Source organism: Neolamprologus brichardi, chromosome 2 (genome assembly GCF_056152115.1).
Source record: "Neolamprologus brichardi isolate AB-2024 chromosome 2, ASM5615211v1, whole genome shotgun sequence".
Classification (NCBI taxonomy): Eukaryota; Metazoa; Chordata; class Actinopteri; order Cichliformes; family Cichlidae; genus Neolamprologus; species Neolamprologus brichardi.
This window is the reverse complement of record NC_142105.1, coordinates 3,608,433-3,627,378: the sequence shown is the minus strand read 5'-3', so window position 1 is coordinate 3,627,378 and position 18,946 is coordinate 3,608,433.

Genomic DNA, 18,946 nt, shown 5'->3' with positions numbered 1-18,946 from the left:
GCGACGCTCTCTCTCTCTCTCTCTCTCTCTCTGCGACTGTGTGTTTCCTGGGTGAGAGAACGCTTACTTACAGTTGTAAGTAAGCTATTAAGACTCGACTGTACACCGTGTTCGTGTTTTCCTCCAAAAACAATAAGTTCTGTTGGAGCAGCCTTTCAACGCCTCTCTCTGTCTCTCGCTAGCAAAGTTGACCCAGACAACAAAGTAAAGCTAGTTTTCGGAGCCAACACGGACCCCACCGTATTAGCCAGAGGTCCCTTTACTACGGTTCAGAGCCGCGGACCTTCAGTAATAGTAATAAATCACAGCAATAGTACATTCATGTAGTTGTAAACAGCATGATAATATATTAAGTAATCCAAAGTATTCAGAATACGTTACTCTCATTGAGTAACGTAACGGAATACGTTACAGAATACATTTTGGGGCATGTATTCTGTAATCTGTAATCTGTAGTGGAATACATTTTAAAAGTAACCTTCCCAACACTGGATAAGGATACGTGGAAGAGACTGGATGAATGGATTGAAATACAGCAACTGTCCAGATTTTTTTTAATTACTTAATGCTACATTTAAAAAGCTGTAATGATGTACATCTACATGACAGCTGTTTTTGTATCAGCAGACAATGCAAATGACCAAAAAACAAATTAGATTGACAATTTTTCTGTCTCAGTATAATAGATGCCCTCAGTCTGGCCACTCCTGTCAGAACTGTCTGCCTCCACCACTGACAATCACACTTTTATTTCTTCTTTTTTCCCCGTTAATATACCACAAACCTGAAACAACCTTTTTTATTTCTCAGACTATAACCAAACACTGACATAGTTTGATATTCAGCTGAACTTCCTGGAAGCATTTTTAACAGAAGAAATGTTTGAGCTTGAGCTCAAAGCATTAGCTGCTGACGTATGACATTTAAGCTCCTCCAAAGGTAACAAGAGACTCTGGCATGTTTGGCTACGAGCATGAAATTGCTTGAAAATGCTTTCTTTGTCACTGAGGGGTCATTTTGAACACAGTCCCAGACACACCAAGACTTACACTCTCAGTTTTATTCCAGCATAGTTACATGGTGCTAAAACACTGGAGGATATCCGTTTCTCTGGATTACTTGATAATAAGTGGAGGGGGGAACTATTCCTCATAATACAGAATTATATAGTATGATCTGACTGAAAAAGTTCCTCATGCAAAACACCATTTTATTCCTTGAGAAGGAATAGAGAGATTATGTTGTCTGGCAATTGCCAGTGATGGCTCTTTGGGGAGTTTTGAAAGAAACTGGAACTTTTGAGAACCTGAGGAGAGATTTGTGTCACAAATTCACCTACTTTACAGGTACATGGAGAGGAAGTGGACCAGGAAAAAAAAAAAAAACTCCAGTACTACCTTTCACTTACACTTAAGTAATGCATTTCAGCTTTTGGGCTTCATCGTGGTCATCGTAAAAATATATACATTTTAATTAAGATTGCTATTGGGTAGAAACAAGCATATCCAGTTGTGTGGCAAAATACACCAGGTGATTTAGTGTATGACGGTCATTTTGAATGTGATATGCTTCCTTTTGACAGGCAGTCTGAGTATTTCAGACACTGCTGAACTACTGGGATTTTATCACACAACCACCTCAAAACAGCAGAAGACCACACCGGGTGTCATTGCTGTCAGCTAAGAACAAGAAACTGAGGCTATAACTCACCAAATTGGTGACATGCTGGTGGTGTAATGGTGTGAGCCATATTTTCTTAGCACACTTTAGGCCCCTTAGAATCACCTGGTGATCATTTAAATGCACCAACCTTCCTGTATAATTGATTTGATGACTATTTCAATCCCTTTATGACTAGAGTGTACCAATCTTCTGATGACTGCTTCCCGCAGGACAACGCGCCATATCATAAAACTTAGATCATCTCATACTGGTTTTTTGAACACGACAATGAGTTTAGTCATTTACTGGCTTCCACAGTCACCAGATCTCAATCCAATAGAGCACCTCTGGGATGGGAGGTTCACATATTGGATATGGAGCCAACAAATCTGCAGTAATTGTGTGATGCTATGGACCAAAATCTCTTGCTGAATCTACGCCACAGATTTAAAGATGTTCTGAAGGCAAAAGTGGGTCAAACTGAGGAATAGTGAAATTTGCCTCGTGTTTTCTTTCCCCTTTGGGTACAAACAAGTTTTTATAGTGACTGTTAAATTCTTAGTATTCCATTAGATTTTTTTTCTTTTTATCATGATGTCTATTTTTTATGATGTATTTCATAAGGTGTTTCAGTGCTTTTCCTTTTTTTGGCAGAAGACAAAAGGCCCAACCCGGCCGTGTAGGTGTTTCCTTGGCTGATATGTTCATGGACTTTTTTGATTAGTTCTTGGGGGAAAAAACTGGACACAAACTCAGAGGAGCTTGGGAACGATGTGACCTTCAGCTTTCACACGGGAAGCTACACAGCTGTTCTTCTGTGAGGTACACTGTGTAATGAGCACCTGGATATTATTATTTCCTGAGTCAGAGAAAATTTGAAGTAATTTTGTTTGATTTTTTTTACATAGCTGGGTAGGGATGGGTATCGAAAACCGGTTCTTGTTGAGAACCAATAACCTTAAATAAATGTCGTGTTTTTAATTCCGCTCCAGACTCGTGAATCTCAACCCAGCAGCAGCGGTAACGTTTGCACGTCCTCTCCCGTTAATGTGGCAGGTAAATAATCAACTAACAGTGCATATTATGTTAGCGCGATCTGCCTCATTACAAAACCTGCCATTACTGTGCATTTAGGTGACCATGATGAGAGAGACAGAGTCTGGCTCAGATGCTGGCAGTTCTCGCTGCAGTCTACCGGTAGCGTCTCCTTTCAGGCCAGGATAGACGAATGTCACCGAGCAGTGACTAAGTTTGTGGTAAAAGGCTTGCACCCATTTGCCACAGCAGATGCCCCCGATTTTCGGTAAGTGAATGTGTTTAATTGTAGGCAGGGACATTATTGCATATTCTTGTGTAATTGCTACAGAAGAATATTTATTTTATTATTTTACATTCACAATTTTTTTTCCTGGGGACCTGTGACACCCCATTGAAGAGCCGTAGGTTGGATCTGTTAAGATCTCACTGTTGGGTTTGTAAGGCCATGTTACTCCTAAATTTTTATCTTGTTCAAAGAGAAGATATAAAACAAAGATCTAAGCTAATTGACCTTAGTGTTCTCCTTTTTTTTTTAAAAAAATAATCGATAAGAGAATCGATAAAGAATCGAATCGTTAAACAGAATCGAAAATGGAATCGGAATCGTGAAAATCTTATCAATACCCATCCCTATAGCTGGGATTACCTCACCAAAATTACTGTCTAATCATGAATAATCATTGTGAATCATGAGTGCAGGACATAGACACAGCCTAATAAAAGGAGCACCACAGCTCTCTGCTGATGGATATAATTCAGAAATTGGATCCAATAATGATGGACTTGAGCCACCATAAACCCTTATTATCATAGAACATATAAAATCATTTTCAAGTCAGATAGAAAAATAAGCAGTGATACTGTTCTACTGCAATTTGTATGCAAAAGTGTTTTTACATGAATATATGCATGTTGGAGAGAGGACAAAAGAGCAAAACAACTGTGAAGATTTATTACTTTCAGCCTTCGTTTCTGTTGTTATACATGGAGCATTATCCACAGGTTTTCCCCAAATGAATGTAATTTTAAGCAACTGAATTTGTACACATCTCAGCACTGGGGTTAGAAAATTACATTTGCACGCTTTCGTATTTTTCTAATTATGTTGATGCACCTTCCTGCGGAGACCCGGTGGAGGATAATAAAAACCACGGGTCACTTATTGCCTTAATGTTCTCGTGTACGAACGTGACATGACGAGCCAAACGGGGTCAGTTAAACACGAGGGAGGAGGTGCAATAAACCTGTTGTGGTTTCACAAAGTATTTACATTTCTTCATTTCAGAGGACATTAGCAAAATTGCATCTCAATAACTACATTAGCGTCAGACTCTAACTGCTGTTTAGAGGAACTGGACTGCACACTGTGCTGGCCACATGTAGGCATCTTCAGGTGTGTGTGTGTGTGTTTTATCTCTGGAAGAAGTGTTGATAATCTCGAGACGCATACAACCTAGATAACTGCTGCTGCTTCCCCACAGGTTTCAGCCAGTTACATTTTTAGTTCTTTGATTTGTTCCTCTCTGTTTCTACCAGCATGATCTGAGTCGTTCCCGTCTGCATCAGCTCAGATAATTCTGATATCTTTTTCACTGTGTAGCTTCTCCACGTTTATCAGCAGAAATTTCCAGTGGTTAGGGAGACATTTTTGTTTGCCTTATTATACAAAGATTTATACCTGAAGTTAGCACAAACTTTAGAAAAAAACATCCCTTCCAGCAAACTAAACACACAGAAGGATTTCTATCTTGTATGAACACAAAGTCAACAGGAAAACTAGTGAAAATCAGCCAAACAGCACTTTGTGATTCTACAATGTAAACAGACACTAACAGAATTTCTACCTATTAAAGGCTCTGCCTGCTTTCCTGAGGTCAACATACACTCAGCCTTAGCATCCCTATGGATTCTTCACTTCTGGCTTTGTGTTAGTATGTTGTCTTTGCAGATTCTTGCACAGGGTCCATGTCTTGTTATCAGCAGCTGTTCCTAGCCTGCCCACAGTTTGCACTTTATCACCATTCTTCACATTCTTGGCTTTTCATGCAATAAAAACAAATTGCTCCACAATTTTTATCCTGTACATGGATTCATTTGACTAGAACAAATTAGCAGGGCTTTAAAGGGCTTGGAAGGAAAAGACAGTTTGAGTTTCTTGAAAACATTTCACCTCATCCAAGAAGTTTCTTCAGCTCTAAAACCAATCTGTGGAGAGTCCCACATTTTAAGACCTAGTAGGAGTTGTCCCTTAAGAGGGTTGTTGAGCCACTATTGATCATTGATCACATACAAGGTCTTAAATAATCAGGCCCCATCTTATCTTAATGACCTTGTAGTACCATATTACCCTATTAGAGCACTTCGCTCTCGCTCTGCAGGCCTACTTGTTGTTCCTAGAGTATTTAAAAGTAGAATGGGAGGCAGAGCCTTCAGTTTTCAGGCCCCTCTTCTGTGGAACCAGCTTCCAGTTTGGATTTGGGAGACAGACACTATCTCTACTTTCAAGATTAGGCTTCAAACTTTCCTTTTTGCTAAAGCATATAGTTAGGGCTGGACCAGGTGACCCTGAATCCTCCCTTAGTTATGCTGCAATAGATGTAGGCTGCCGGGGGATTCCCATGATGCACTGAGTTTTTCCTTTCCAGTCACCTTTCTCGCTCACTATGTGTTAACAGACCTCTCTGCATTGAATCATATCTGTTATTAACCTCTGTCTCTCTTCCACAGCATGTCTTTATCCTGTCTTCCTTCTCTCACCCCAACCAATCACAGCAGATGGCCCCGCCCCTCCCTGAGCCTGATTCTGCTGGAGGTTTCTTCCTGTTAAAAGGCAGTTTTTCCTTCCCACTGTCGCCAAAGTGCTGCTCATAGGGGGTCATGATTGTTGGGTTTTTCTCTGTATCTATGAAGCGCCTTGAGGCGACTTTTGTTGTGATTTGGCGCTATATAAATAAAATTGAATTGAATTGAATTGAATCATGTGCCTCATCAATCTTTTTCTTCTATTCACCCATCAAGCAGATTATTCAAGAATGACTGTAACTCAAATAATGTCACAGTTGTATATCACCACGAGGCATGTTAAAGGCCAGTAACATAAACCCTAGATTGTCGTGTTTTTGCAAAATACAGGCTCAAGGAGCAGACTCAGGGCACATTTGGCAGGTTTTTAGTGTTTACTGACAAAGATAGACTAGTGAAGGGATTTTATAGGATGGGTGTCAGCAGCACTGCAGCTTCACACTCCTGAGCTGTGTCAGAGGAGAAAATATGGAGTTAGCAACTGCCCAGGAGGTGAGTATGAATTGTAAGAAGAATCTTGATGGTTCTCAATAATCTTAATCGTGTGCAGGGTTAAGAGTCTTGGAGCAAGTTGGTGGGCAGCTGGTGGAATTCCAGGAGTTGATCCCGAGAGCAGGAAGGCAGGTGACCAGGTGAGTCCTTCCTTTGACAGGTTATGGAGAGCTGGTTTTGGAGTTGGTATGATTAACCTGATATTTCCACATGCAGCAGGCGAGTTGGTTTCCAGGAAAGCAAGGTTTTCCAGGAGGTACCTGAGTAGGCAACTATGAGTATCGAAGAGTGCACTCGGGAGCAAAAGCAAATGATTACTAGGAGCAGGTAACACAGGTGGCCTAATCTTCACCATACTGGCCATGACAGTTTGGAAAAGAACTGCAACCTGAAGTCTGGATGATTCGATTACCAGATGTGAGACAGGTGTGAAATAGCTCAAAGGAGAAACTTAACGAAACAGAAAAGCATGCTTGTCCAGGGCTGTTTAACACCGTCACTGCTACTTTGAGCCTTGCTCTTCTTTCCAGCTTTCCTTCATTCACTAGACAGTTTACATTTAAAAAAAACACTCCAGGTGCAACCTGAATATGTCAAAGAACCCATACTTGTGTCTTTTTTTGTGAAGACAGACAAATCAAAGCCTTTATTTAACATACAAACAATATCTCACCTCTCCACCTCTCTTTTGTACACCAGCCATCTTCTCGTTCAGCTTTGTCCACAAAATCTTGTGGTTAAATTCAAACATGTTCTGTCTTATCCGCATTAAACAAGATGGTGTATTGAAGTTATTCTTCATTCAAAACATATTTTTAATAGATTTTTAAACATGAAACCTCCTGACCAGGTGTTCATGTTAGGACAGCGCAGGTTTCCCGTTGCACTGGGAACACGTGGATAACATCTCTCCCACATTTGTTTATTGAACTGTCCTTCTGACTTGGAAACGGGAGGAGGGAGAAAAAGGAACACGAGAAAAAAAGTAAAGACATGAACAAGACAAGACATAAAGTAAACAGATATGTATTATATTATAAGGTGATTAAAGGTTTAGATTAATGGATTTTTATACAATGAATCTAAGCATATATATATTGAAAAACCTTTATTTAACCAGTCTTGAAACTCAAGATAGGCACTCTTCACTTCATTCTGATAATTACAGAGTTTTTCTATTTTCAGCAAGTAATTTTCCAAGAAGGATTTAACTGGGAAACAAATGGAAAACTCATTTCTTATTATATTTGATGAATTAGATCCATTTCAATAATCTATGAGTCATTTTTTATTTTACACCTTTAATTTGGGTACAGGTTTTTGTGTAAATTCATCGGGTAGGTTCCAAGTCCTCGGATATTTTCAGCTCTGAGGTATCCAAGGATTTCAGATTCTTATGGGTTAAATAACATGTTGTCAGCAGAGTAGTTATTGTTTCAGACAATTTGCTTGTCTTTAGACCCAGACTGCCTGTTTCTCAACACAGGCGAGTAGACAGTGAGGCGACACTGTCAGCAGAACCAAATAAGGCAGATACTGTTTGGTAACACGATGAAGTAAAGTTTCATGCTTCCTTCGCTTGATGTAAAGTCGAGTTTAGTTCCAACTTCAAGATGAGTCATGATGGTTTTTTGTCGACTGGACATTTTCACAAACACTGATTGTATTTTCTCCTTTGGCTGCAATCCTGTCACATTCATATCGGTACTGACGGTGTATAGTTACACTTTGCATTGAGTTGTTTTACAAGATTAGACCTTCAGATTTATACCATATCATCACACCAAGGCTGGTTGCGCTAAGATTAATCATTACCGTGGCTTAGATTCGAGGAGAAATTCTGCAGATTTTATGCATGATTACTTCAGTTGTCAGTGGCAGCACTGTGAGAACAGCTGTCTATGAGCCAGAGATTAGGAGAGAATGAGGTTAGACTTTATTAATATCCATTTTAACAGAAAACCTGGTTTACAAATTGGAAAAAAAGAGGGGGGAAGAGAAAACAAGATATTTTGTATCTAAAAGTGTTACAGAGTTGCATAATGGAGATTATAGAATGTTGCAATTTTTGATCTTGAGCCATACTAAGGAATATATTCCTGCCTCAGCAGGAAAAGCAAGTGGAGAGGTGGGGTGAACTACATCTACAATTAGCTTTAATTATTTTTGTTGTTGTTTGTTTTTTGTATTTTAAAGCAGCAAAGTCATATTGCTATATTTGGGGAGAATACAGTTGGTATGAATATATTTATCTTCTTCTTGTATCTTCTTCTGTTTAACTCTGGATTTATTTGTTAGACCGCTAAGACACTGTACTTAAAGCTAGTTTCAGTTCCCGTGATTATATCACATTAGAACTACAGATTCAGCTTATTCTGGTTTATGAAGGCTGAGCTTTGTCCGCTCAATGAAATATAACCCTGCTGCCTCACTCAGGATAAATAATTTTTCTGTTTTTATTTTATCTAGGGGTTTATGATTTGTTCCTTAGATTTATTTCTCTGTTTTTGTTGGAAGTTTACAAAGTTATGACAGAAACCTGGAAAACATCAAGCCTGGACAAGTTTGAAGCTGCAAGCCAAGAGATGAATTATTAGTGCTTGGGGTTTATAATGACTGTGTTAGAAATACCAAATCACATTACCCAGCGGTAGCCTCCTCCATTTGTTATGACTGCGTGTGAGTGAATGAGTGATCCATCAGCTGACTTTACAGCTGATGGCTGTCAGGTATAGACATTGAACATGTACACAAACTCATTGACTTGAGTAGTGGCATACAAATGTGATTTACTGAAACATGTGTAGGTCAAACAGGAAAAAGGGATTTTGCGACCAGAAATAAAGTATTGCTGAAGCCTAATTACTGGGTTTAAATTTGCTGTTGATCCCTCAAGCATGGACCCATGGAGACATAAACATCTTGAGCCAAGCATTTTGGTAAACTTGATCAAGTGGAGTTTACGACTGAATCTATAAAGCCTGAGATCACAGACTATAAAACTGGGTTATGATTGGTGTAAAACCTAACTTTGATCTCAAAGTCTAGATTTGATGTCACTGGGTTTTGTACTGGTTATGTAGAGATATTGCAATTCAGCATATAGGTTTTAATTTTTACTGGCTAAAGGAGAAATATCACATTGCAGTTTTCAAAATAGCTTCAAAATGTAATTGATTTTTGTTTGGGTTTTTTTTTTTTTGGGGGGGGGGGGGGGGGGGTTACATCTTATTATCTTATTATCAGTATAATTAGTACCATATAAAAAAATAAGGATGGACGTAGCTGTTAAATGTGAAGCCAACATGCAAATATTTGCATTATTTTTAATGGCCACAAGGGGGTGATACCTGTGACTTCTGGTTCCATAGAAGTCTATCCGGTCGTTAAGTCTGACGTCACTAGCCGTGTCTGGGCCTAAACTCCGCTGCAGGTCCATATATCAAACGATCACTATGGCATTACTGGGAGTTGAAAAACTGTCTAAAGTCTTTCATCTTTAATAAAATGATCAACGTTCTGCTCTACCAGGTGTAACAATTGAGTTTAACATCCAGGCATCCATGAAAACGGAATTTATGACATTTAACGGAGTTAGCAGTTAGCAAGAAGTTAGCTCGCTAGCTTGTATCTAAATACAATATAGCATGTCCTGACTGCGGGGTTTTGGAAACAAATTCAAACGTACAGCTCTGTTATAACTTCCAACATAAATGAAGACAGAAAACTAAACAGCAGTGACGTTTGTAGGGTTACTGAAGTTTGGCTAGCTGGTATATAATGATGTGCTACGTGACTGCTAGCGACACAGCTATGTTAGCATAATATAAACAAGCTAACTTTTTTTCCACTCGATAAAAGTTAACGTGAGTGTTCTCGATGGTCAGGAACCAGTGTTGCCAACTCCTCAGTAAGGAAAATCGCTATTGGTTGTCCTAAAAGTCGCTAGAAGTCGCTAAATGACGTCATCACCTAATTTGCATAATTGGTCATGCTAATGTAATTGTAACCTACGCTGCTGGAGAGAGAAATAACATCGTGGACGAGACATAAAGTGAGCAAAAAACGTCCTAAATGCATTTAGAATTTATTTAGAACTACAAATTAAATTTCTTTTAGCAATTATTGTTTTTGTAATGTCTTTCACGTCTTTTTTTTAGCGACTTTTTTTCTAAAAAAAATTGCTAGGGGGTCTGAAAACTCGCTAAATATAGCGACAAAGTCGCTAAGTTGGCAACACTGTCAGGAACAAATGTAATCGCATGGCAGGATGCTGTAAAAGGACCAAACTTCAGCCAGGAGAACAACTGAGATAATCCATCCACAATACGAGGTTAGTCATTCATATACTGCTGCATGGGCTGGGCTGTAGCTACATCCTAAGGTTTTAAAAACTGAGCTTAAATAAATGATTAGCGGTAATAAAAGCCAAGGGAGGTCAACAGTGATCACTGACTGTTTTAGGAGCTTTTTGATATTAGATAGAAGAAAATACAAAACATTAAACATGTTAACAACACAAAAGCCATATTAAACACAGACTACTTTAGGCCCAGAAGTAGGATTCGTCACGTCATCACTTAACAACCGGATAGGAAAATGGCCTGCTGACTTGAACTCTGTAAGCACTTTACTATCGAGTTTATGGACTCTGTCACTAATTTGAATAAAAAAATATGTCAATTTTATAAATCTTGGTCATATTATGTTGACCAGTGAGCATGAAGATTCACAGTCAGGTGCAGTCAAAATCAGTTTTAAAACAGAAAGATGGTGACAGCGAAAATGCCCATGTGGAGGCTTCAAAACAGGACTTCAGATACCAATGGTTAACACGGTAGCTACATCCATCTTTTATATTGCCCGTGATTTTTGTGGTTGCTATGGCAACATCTCTACTCTGAGGAGTGTCAAAAATATAGGTGGTGCAAGATGGAAAAAAAATCTGCTAACTAAAATGCATTAAATTCAATGTCATGTTTGTAAAAAGAAAAAAATGGGGGGACAAAATATGTCCATATACATCCTTAAGACCGGGCAGGATATCAGGAAATGAAATGTATGCGACCCATGTAAGTACAATGTGAGTGATGTTTTAGAACTGACCTTGATATGATGTAACACCAACATAAGCCATGACCATTGTCATTAAATACCTCAAAATAGGACATGTCCTGGGAAAGCACATGTGATTTTTCCATGGTGAATTGAATAGAAGTTCGAGCAAGTGCATGACAGTTTGGTTGAATTTTCCCACTCACCTACCATTCCTGTCACTGGGGACCTCAGTACATATTTAGCCTACACACCAGATTTGCATTATCTTTACTGTCAGATAATTTTTTCATCCTTTCAAATTCTATTTTTCTTTGTCTGTCTTTGTGATACAGAATTTCCACTAAAATACTTACTCCCACTGTGACCTCTCACGTACCCTCACCATTGTGGCTTCAGGCGAAAGATTTCACTGCAGTACTCACATACTTCTCTGCAGAAATATGTCAAAACAGATGAGCAGTCTCTCTGTCTCTCTGCTATGCACTAATAGCCTAGTCTGTTTATGTGCCAAGTGACATTAATTTCAGCAATCCCAAATGCACTTTTATGGAAAGACAGTACACACCTGCTAGATGCTCTCCCAGCCCCTAAAAGAATTTACAGACTTTTATATTCGTGGAAGGCTTCTCTTGTAAAAGCCATGCAAATTCAAACAACCTGAAACAGATGGTGTGCTTGTCTTGCCTCTGTTCTGTTTCATGTCTCAGCAGGTCATTTTATGTCATTGAAGCAAAAGCTATTCATAAAATTCACTTAAGCTTAGGACTGTATTAGGAAGGACAAACTCTACAAAAGCAATAATTCAGTTTGAGAATGTTTTGAAAATGTCTGCAGTGTTAGAGTTATTGAATAAACTCGGGCTATTTTAGATCGAGCCTCAAAGAGTGCAGATCGAGATTCACTTATGACTTCCACATTATATTAAGGAGACAGACGGTGAATGGACTGCGCTTTACATTAATGTGTTTTGTTGCTGTGGTTGTTTTACTCCAAAGGATAACGTGAAATCTTTCATACACATTCACGTGACTGGCTTTAAAGCCATGTGGACACCGAGCAGCCAGTTGGAAGCAACTTGATCCCTTCAGGTAAAGATAAGAAGATAATCCTTTATTTATCAAAGATCAGGGGGATTTTTTCACTTGGAACAGTATTTTCATTCAGTTACATTTTATTTATATAGCGCCAAATCACAGTCACCTCACGGTGCTTTGTATTGTAAGGTAAAGACTCTATATTATAAACAGTCATGGAACCCAGTTTGAGCAAACACTTGGCAACAATGGGAAGGAAAAACTCGCTTTTAAGACAGAGATTATTAATAACCAATGATAAAATACAGAGTGGTGTATACATTATTTTAACATCGATACTGGTGTGCGACAAAGCTGCGTCCTATCGCCATTCCTCTTCAACATCGCCATTGACTATGTCATGCGCCGAGCAATTGGACCGAACACGATGGGCATCGCCGGACGTGATCCCCTGCAGCAGTTCATAGATTTGGACTTTGCGGACGATATAGCCTTACTTGCACCAACACTCCGGGCTCTTCAGAAAACAACCTCATCTTTGGAAAGTGAAGCAGCACCGATAGGACTCAGGATCAGCGGTGAGAAGTCGAAGATTATGCGAGTTGGTTACGCTACACCATCAAACACAGCGGTTACTGTGAAGCAGCAGCAGCAGCTAGAAGAGGTGGACAGGTTCATGTACCTGGGTTGCACTTTTAGCAGTGACAGGGACGTGGAGGATGACGTTAAGTGCAGAATTGGGAAAGCATGGGCAGCCTTTCAACGATTGCGACCTATATGGATGACCACCGCACTGCCTTTATCAACCAAGTTGCGGCTCCTGAAGACCATCGTTATACCGACGGCACTGTATGCAGCGGAGACTTGGAAATCAACTGCAAAGATCAACCGCCATCTTGACGTCTTCCAACAACGTTGTCTTCGACGGCTGCTCAAGATCACATATCGGGATTGCGTTACCAATGAAGAAGTATATCGCCGTGCGGGAGTAGAGCCGCTCCATGTCCAAGTCACCAAGCGTCGGTTCAGATTTGCCGGTCACATCCTTCGGCTACCGGACCCGAGACCTGCCCGTGTCGCGGTTCTGTGGAACCCGAAGAATGGAAAGAGACGGCGAGGAAGACCTAAAATAACATGGAGGAGGACTTTCCTTGAAGATTTACGTTCAGTCGAACTGTCATGGGATGAAGCAACAACTGCCGCGATTGACCGAGTTCGATGGCGTTCTCTTGTCGCCCGATGCGCCGATCGGCACGGGAGGATCTAAGTCTAAGTCTAAGTAAGGTGTATACACAGAGAGAGCAAAATGAAGTGAGTGAAGAAGAAGCACCATGCATCATGGGAAGGCCCCAGTAGTTTACTGCAGTGTAACTAAAGAAGGGTTTAGGGTCACCTGATCCAGCTCTATCCATAAGCTTTATCAAAAAAGAACGTTTTAAGCGTAATCTGAAAAGTAGAGATGGTGTCTTTCTCATTAATCCAAACTGGGACCTGGTTCCCCAAAAGAGGGGCCTGAAAGCTGAAGGATCTGCTGCCATACTACTTTTAAATATCCCAGGAACCACAAAGTAAGCCAGCCATCTGAGAGCAAGGTGCTCTATCTGTAATAATATGTTATGGTCAGCAGTATTGAATGCTGTGCTGAGGTCGAAGGATAAGCACAGAGATGAGTCCACTGTCAGAAGTAGGGATGGGTATCGTTTAGGTTTTATCCGATAACGGTGCCAAACCGGTACTTTTGAAACGGTGCCGGTGCTTAAACGGTGCTCAAACCGGTGCTTAAAGAATGGAGAACACAAACTTTGTCCAAAAACCTCTCATGTTCAGCTGTTTTTTTGTAAAAAGATAACAATGTTAGCCTTTTCTGCAGCTATGGGGCATATATGGTATCACTCTTGGCTGGAAGCAGCTTAATCAATGGAAAAAACAAACTTTGTCCAAAAACCTCTCATGTTTAACTGTTTTCCACTTTTTCTTTGGTCATTTTAGCCTTTTTGGCCAGGGTGAAGGGAGTATCTGCCATCAAACAAATAGACAGCCGCATGTAGCTATGATGATGTTTGCTAGTTCACCTTACGTATATTAATGTAATAACGTGGTTAGCCTACTCAACGTAAATTACACACGAACAACATTAAGCTACTCACGCAGAGAAGAACGGCTGCTGCTGCATCATCATCCTCATCATTTCTGCTACACTGGCAGGGCTAGGGGCCAGGACTCTCCTCTCCAGGTTTTTGGGGGATGTTGCTAACTCCGGGTCCAATAACAGGCACCACACCCACAGTAGATGTGCTCGGTGTGAGGTCTCGCAGCAAGCTATCAAATACGGCGCATTTCTCGGCTTTTAAAAAAACGCTATGCGTCGCCAGGTGTTTCATCAGATTTGAGGTGTTACCTCCTTTGACAGTATCACAGTATCAGCTTAAAGCACTTGTTGCAGCTGCTGAGTTTGCATCTTTTGCTGTGAAGTACAGCCAGACTTTTGACCGCTTCGCCTTGGGCATTTTTAATCTGTAGCTCTGCTCTAAAAGAACGTACGTACCTGGACCCGCCTACTATCCTTGGAAACGTAAAATGATTGGCTAGAATCTAAAGTGTATCACAGCTCGGGGGAAAAAAAAGCACAGAAATAAAGCACCGAAATGTGCGCTGCTTTTCGGTCTGGTTACTACCGTTTATGACAGAACCGGTGCCATCATGGCACCAGATACCGGTACCCATCCCTAATCAGAAGCCATAAGAAGACCATTTGTTACCTTCACTAATGCTGTTTCTGTACTGTGATGAATTCATACCTGGGTTTTAGAAGTATTTCAATATAATATTTATTTAGAATTTCGAGGGTAATTAATAGAAATGCATACGGTACGAGCACAAGTAAATTCAGCCAAAGTTAACAATTAAAGAAGCCGGAGAAAACAAATATATTTCTGAGATTCAATATAGTTTCTTGGAGATGGCGGCACTACCAAGAGGACAAGCAGTTGAACTGGAGGTGGAAGAGTTGGAGATTTGAAGCAGGATGGAGAGATTTAAAAAATAAGAGCATCGGAGGAACAGCTCAGGCTGAGTTAGAGAGGCAAGGATGAGATAGTTTGGACATGACATATAGCCACCACCTTACCTTAAACCCCAACGGGTGTAAGATAATGAAAATCATGCTGTGTTAACATGACAGTTTAAAGACCAATTACCTCTCTGCCCAGGGCAGCTAGCCTCACCTTGTACCTCACCCCAGCCACCTGAAAGGAATTATCTTCTCATACCTGCCTGTCTGAACAAACCTTTACACATGCCTTTCTGTCCGTTTAGCTGCCTGTTGCTGGAAGCTCAGTTCCTTCAACACAGACAGAGCTAGACACACATTTTAATGCCCACAACCCCAACAATGGTAAGATACTTACAGGAACATCCTGGTTTCACTGATTTACTCACAATCTTGCAAACAATCTGTTGCAGGGAGATGGCAAAACAGAGCATCCTGGCAGTTGTTATTAATTATTCACTATATGTGCGTGTATGTAGTGTCCCTACATGTCCGTACTGCAATTAAAACTAAAAACTAAAAGTACCACTTTTCACAGCTATGATGCATTTTTTTGTTATGCAATTAAGGAGAAATCTACCAGATTGTTTTGTGCCTGAAACAGCAAGAATGTGCTTTTCATATAGTAGTAAAAAAACAGACACACGCTCTCATTTGTGTTCATTAACCAGCATGTTCATGAACCTGAGAGAAAAATCGAGGCCTAAGGGAGAGTCCAACCCTTCAGGCGAAGCTTGTATTTGAGATCTCATTCTTTCGGTACCTCCCCACACCTCATGGCCACAGATGACCCAGAGGGGCCTTCTTTTTCCAGCTGAGAAGCCCTGAGACACGGACCTGACAGCTTTCATTCCTACTGCTTCTTGCTTGCCTGCAAACCACCCCACAGTGAGCTGGAGGACACCTGCTGATGAAGCCACAAGAACCACATCATCAAAAGCAGAGAGATGATCCTGAGGCCACAAGACCAGAAATCTTCAGCTGCTTGGCTGAGCCTAAAATCTCTGTGCATAAAAGTTATGAATCGAATCGGTGACAAAAAGCAGCCCTGGTGGAGCCCAGCTCTCACCAGGAACTGATCAGACTTGTTGCAATATGAGTGAAACTCTATAACAAACACAACAGCTTATTACCTCATTTGTAGTGTAATAGGATGACAGCAAACTAAAAAAAGACACCCTGTTGTCATGGTCCTGGGTCCTTTTGACCCAGCGTTTTGTGTTTTCTATTAGTGTGATTATTGGTTCTGTTCTTCCTGTTTAGTGTTTACTCTGTTCTACCCGTGTGTTCCTGTATCTAGTCTGTTTCTTAGTTTGTCCTTTCATGTGTAAGTTCCTGTTTTATTGTGAAAGTCTGTGTCTTATGTCAGTGTGTTCTGTTTACGTTTCCCCTGCCTCGTCAGCTGTGATGTCTCCCAGGTGTGTTCCCCTCCTGTTTCCCATCCCCTGATTCCTGCCGTGTGTATTTATAGTGTGTGTTACCTCGTCCTCGTGCTGGTTCGTCTGTGTTGTTTCCCCTCGGTCTCCCTGCGTCTCCCCGTATGTATTTTCCCGAACCTCCCTGCATCTACGTTTCTGGTTTGTTTTGTTAGTTTGCCCAGTTTAGGTTTTTCTTCACCTTCTTCACCTTCACCCGCGCCGTTGCTGTTGTATTTTCTTTTGTAAATAAATACTCATCTGCACCAGAACTGCCGCCTTTTGGGTCCTATCTCCTATTCCACACGTCTGCCACACCGGACGTGACACCCGTACAGTTTGAAACATATGTTCTCAAGTTTTTAAACAGCTGTAGAGCTTAACAGCTGATACACAGGCAGATGTGCTGAACCTGAAAAGTTTCTGTGCTTTTTGGTTACAGACAGAAGCCTGCATTTAACTGAGACACTCAGCTCCCAACAACATAAACATATTCTGTGTCTGCGTCTCTGTCTGCCACTGTCTCTCCTTCTCCCTCTTTAACTACATATCATTCCAATCTAAACACTATATCCTTCTGCTATGTTTAATCTTGGGGTAAACTTTACAGTTTTCCTGCAGATTAGCTCTGCGTTTACAGCGCTGCCAGGTTCATTAAAAGCCGATGGACACAGTGCAACTTAGTATCACAGACAAATGTTTACAATCTAGCAAGCAGTACGGTTCTGTGTAAATACATGTGGTCCTTCAGTCCAGTCCAAAGAACTGAAGAGAGCCACAGCTGCAGGCGGGCAGTGAAGCTGGAGTATTTTGACAGCCACTTTCAGAAAACAGCTGTCTTATTTGATCGAGTGAAGAAAAGTTTTCTCTACTCTGAGAAAAAATGTCAGAATATGAAGTGTTTACTTCTAAAATGACACATGATTTTTTTTGCTGTCTTAAAGAAAACAGTTGATGCGATCATGAGAAGAAATACAACATATAAATGTTGAATTATTATGGGGTTTTTTTTAAAAAAAAAACTAATTTAACGGCGACGGTGTCCAGCTGGGCCTTTTCTGTTTAGAGTGTGAATTGCACTGATGTGGATGTGCTGTGTAGCGTTCTTCTGATATTGCTGTGGAGCTACACCAGACAGAAGAAAGGCTGGCAACAACTGCTTGAAGGCTTTCCATAGTTTATTACTGTTTTTGTTTTGGGGTTTTTTTGAGCCAACTGCTATGTAGCATCTGTGGAAAATCTGGTCCGCTAATTACATTTTCTATTACTATGCTCTCTGCTTCACTGCCAATGCTGCCAGTGTTCATTTTATGTGAATGCAAAGATCAAATGTTGATATATTGTCAGTGTTTTTAATTATGTTTTGGTTAGTAATCATTAGCTAAACTTCAAAAAATGTTTCTCCAAAGCATCATCAACATCAGCTTATTAAGGCTGACAAATGATGTTATTTTCTTTTCAAGACAGATTCAGTTTGGCTGAAGTCCTCCTGTATTTTTAACTGCTGCCTTCACTTCCTTTCTTTCTTTCTTGTAGCTAAAAGGATCTAATGGATGAAGACAACTCATGTCCAAGTTATTTTCAGTCATTACAGCTGAAGACTGAAACAGACAGCTGACCGTTGTCTTTCATCCTGAGATCAAAAAACAGGATAGATTCACACAGCTGCAATGTCCTGTGGGGGTCACGTACATCCTAATCTGTCACAGTCCACTGAAAATGATGGCTGGCATCTTGTCCCGCTGCTGTTCATGAAGGGAACAAAGAAGAAATTGGCAAAGAGGTGGTAATATTAAGACAGGTTCACAGCTGATTTGCACACTGTTTTGGCGGCGCGCACGTGTAATCCTGCAACATGCGACAGATGTACATGCTGCGAGAACTCGTGTAGATGCACACCCACAAATATGGTCATGCAGACATGAACAAATGCACGCACACAGGTACATGGCGCGGACAGACAGTTCATGGCTGCTGCTTTGAGTTATGACAGAATCTGATTGCATCAGTGCAAGGGGCAAAGAGGTGAACACAAGCACAAGTGGGAAGTGAGTATGGGAAACACGCACACACACACAAATCTTATTACGCTGGATGGTGATGAATGTGGTTTAATCCTGTGGTTAGAGTTCCAGGTGGGAGGGGTCAGACCTTCTTCTCAGGGCTATCTCTTACAGGCCAAAGGTTCAGCCTGATGGCATCCCCAGATACAATGAGTGCATTTATTCATATGCAGGGAACAGAATAAGCCTAAAAAGCATTCACAGAAACAATATCAGCTTTGAATTTCACTGAGGGACATCCAAAAAAACGCAAGAAGGACAGAAAATAATTTGACTGTTAGAAAGTGACAAATGTGATCAGACATGAGGTTGTAAGATTTTCATTACGTTTTC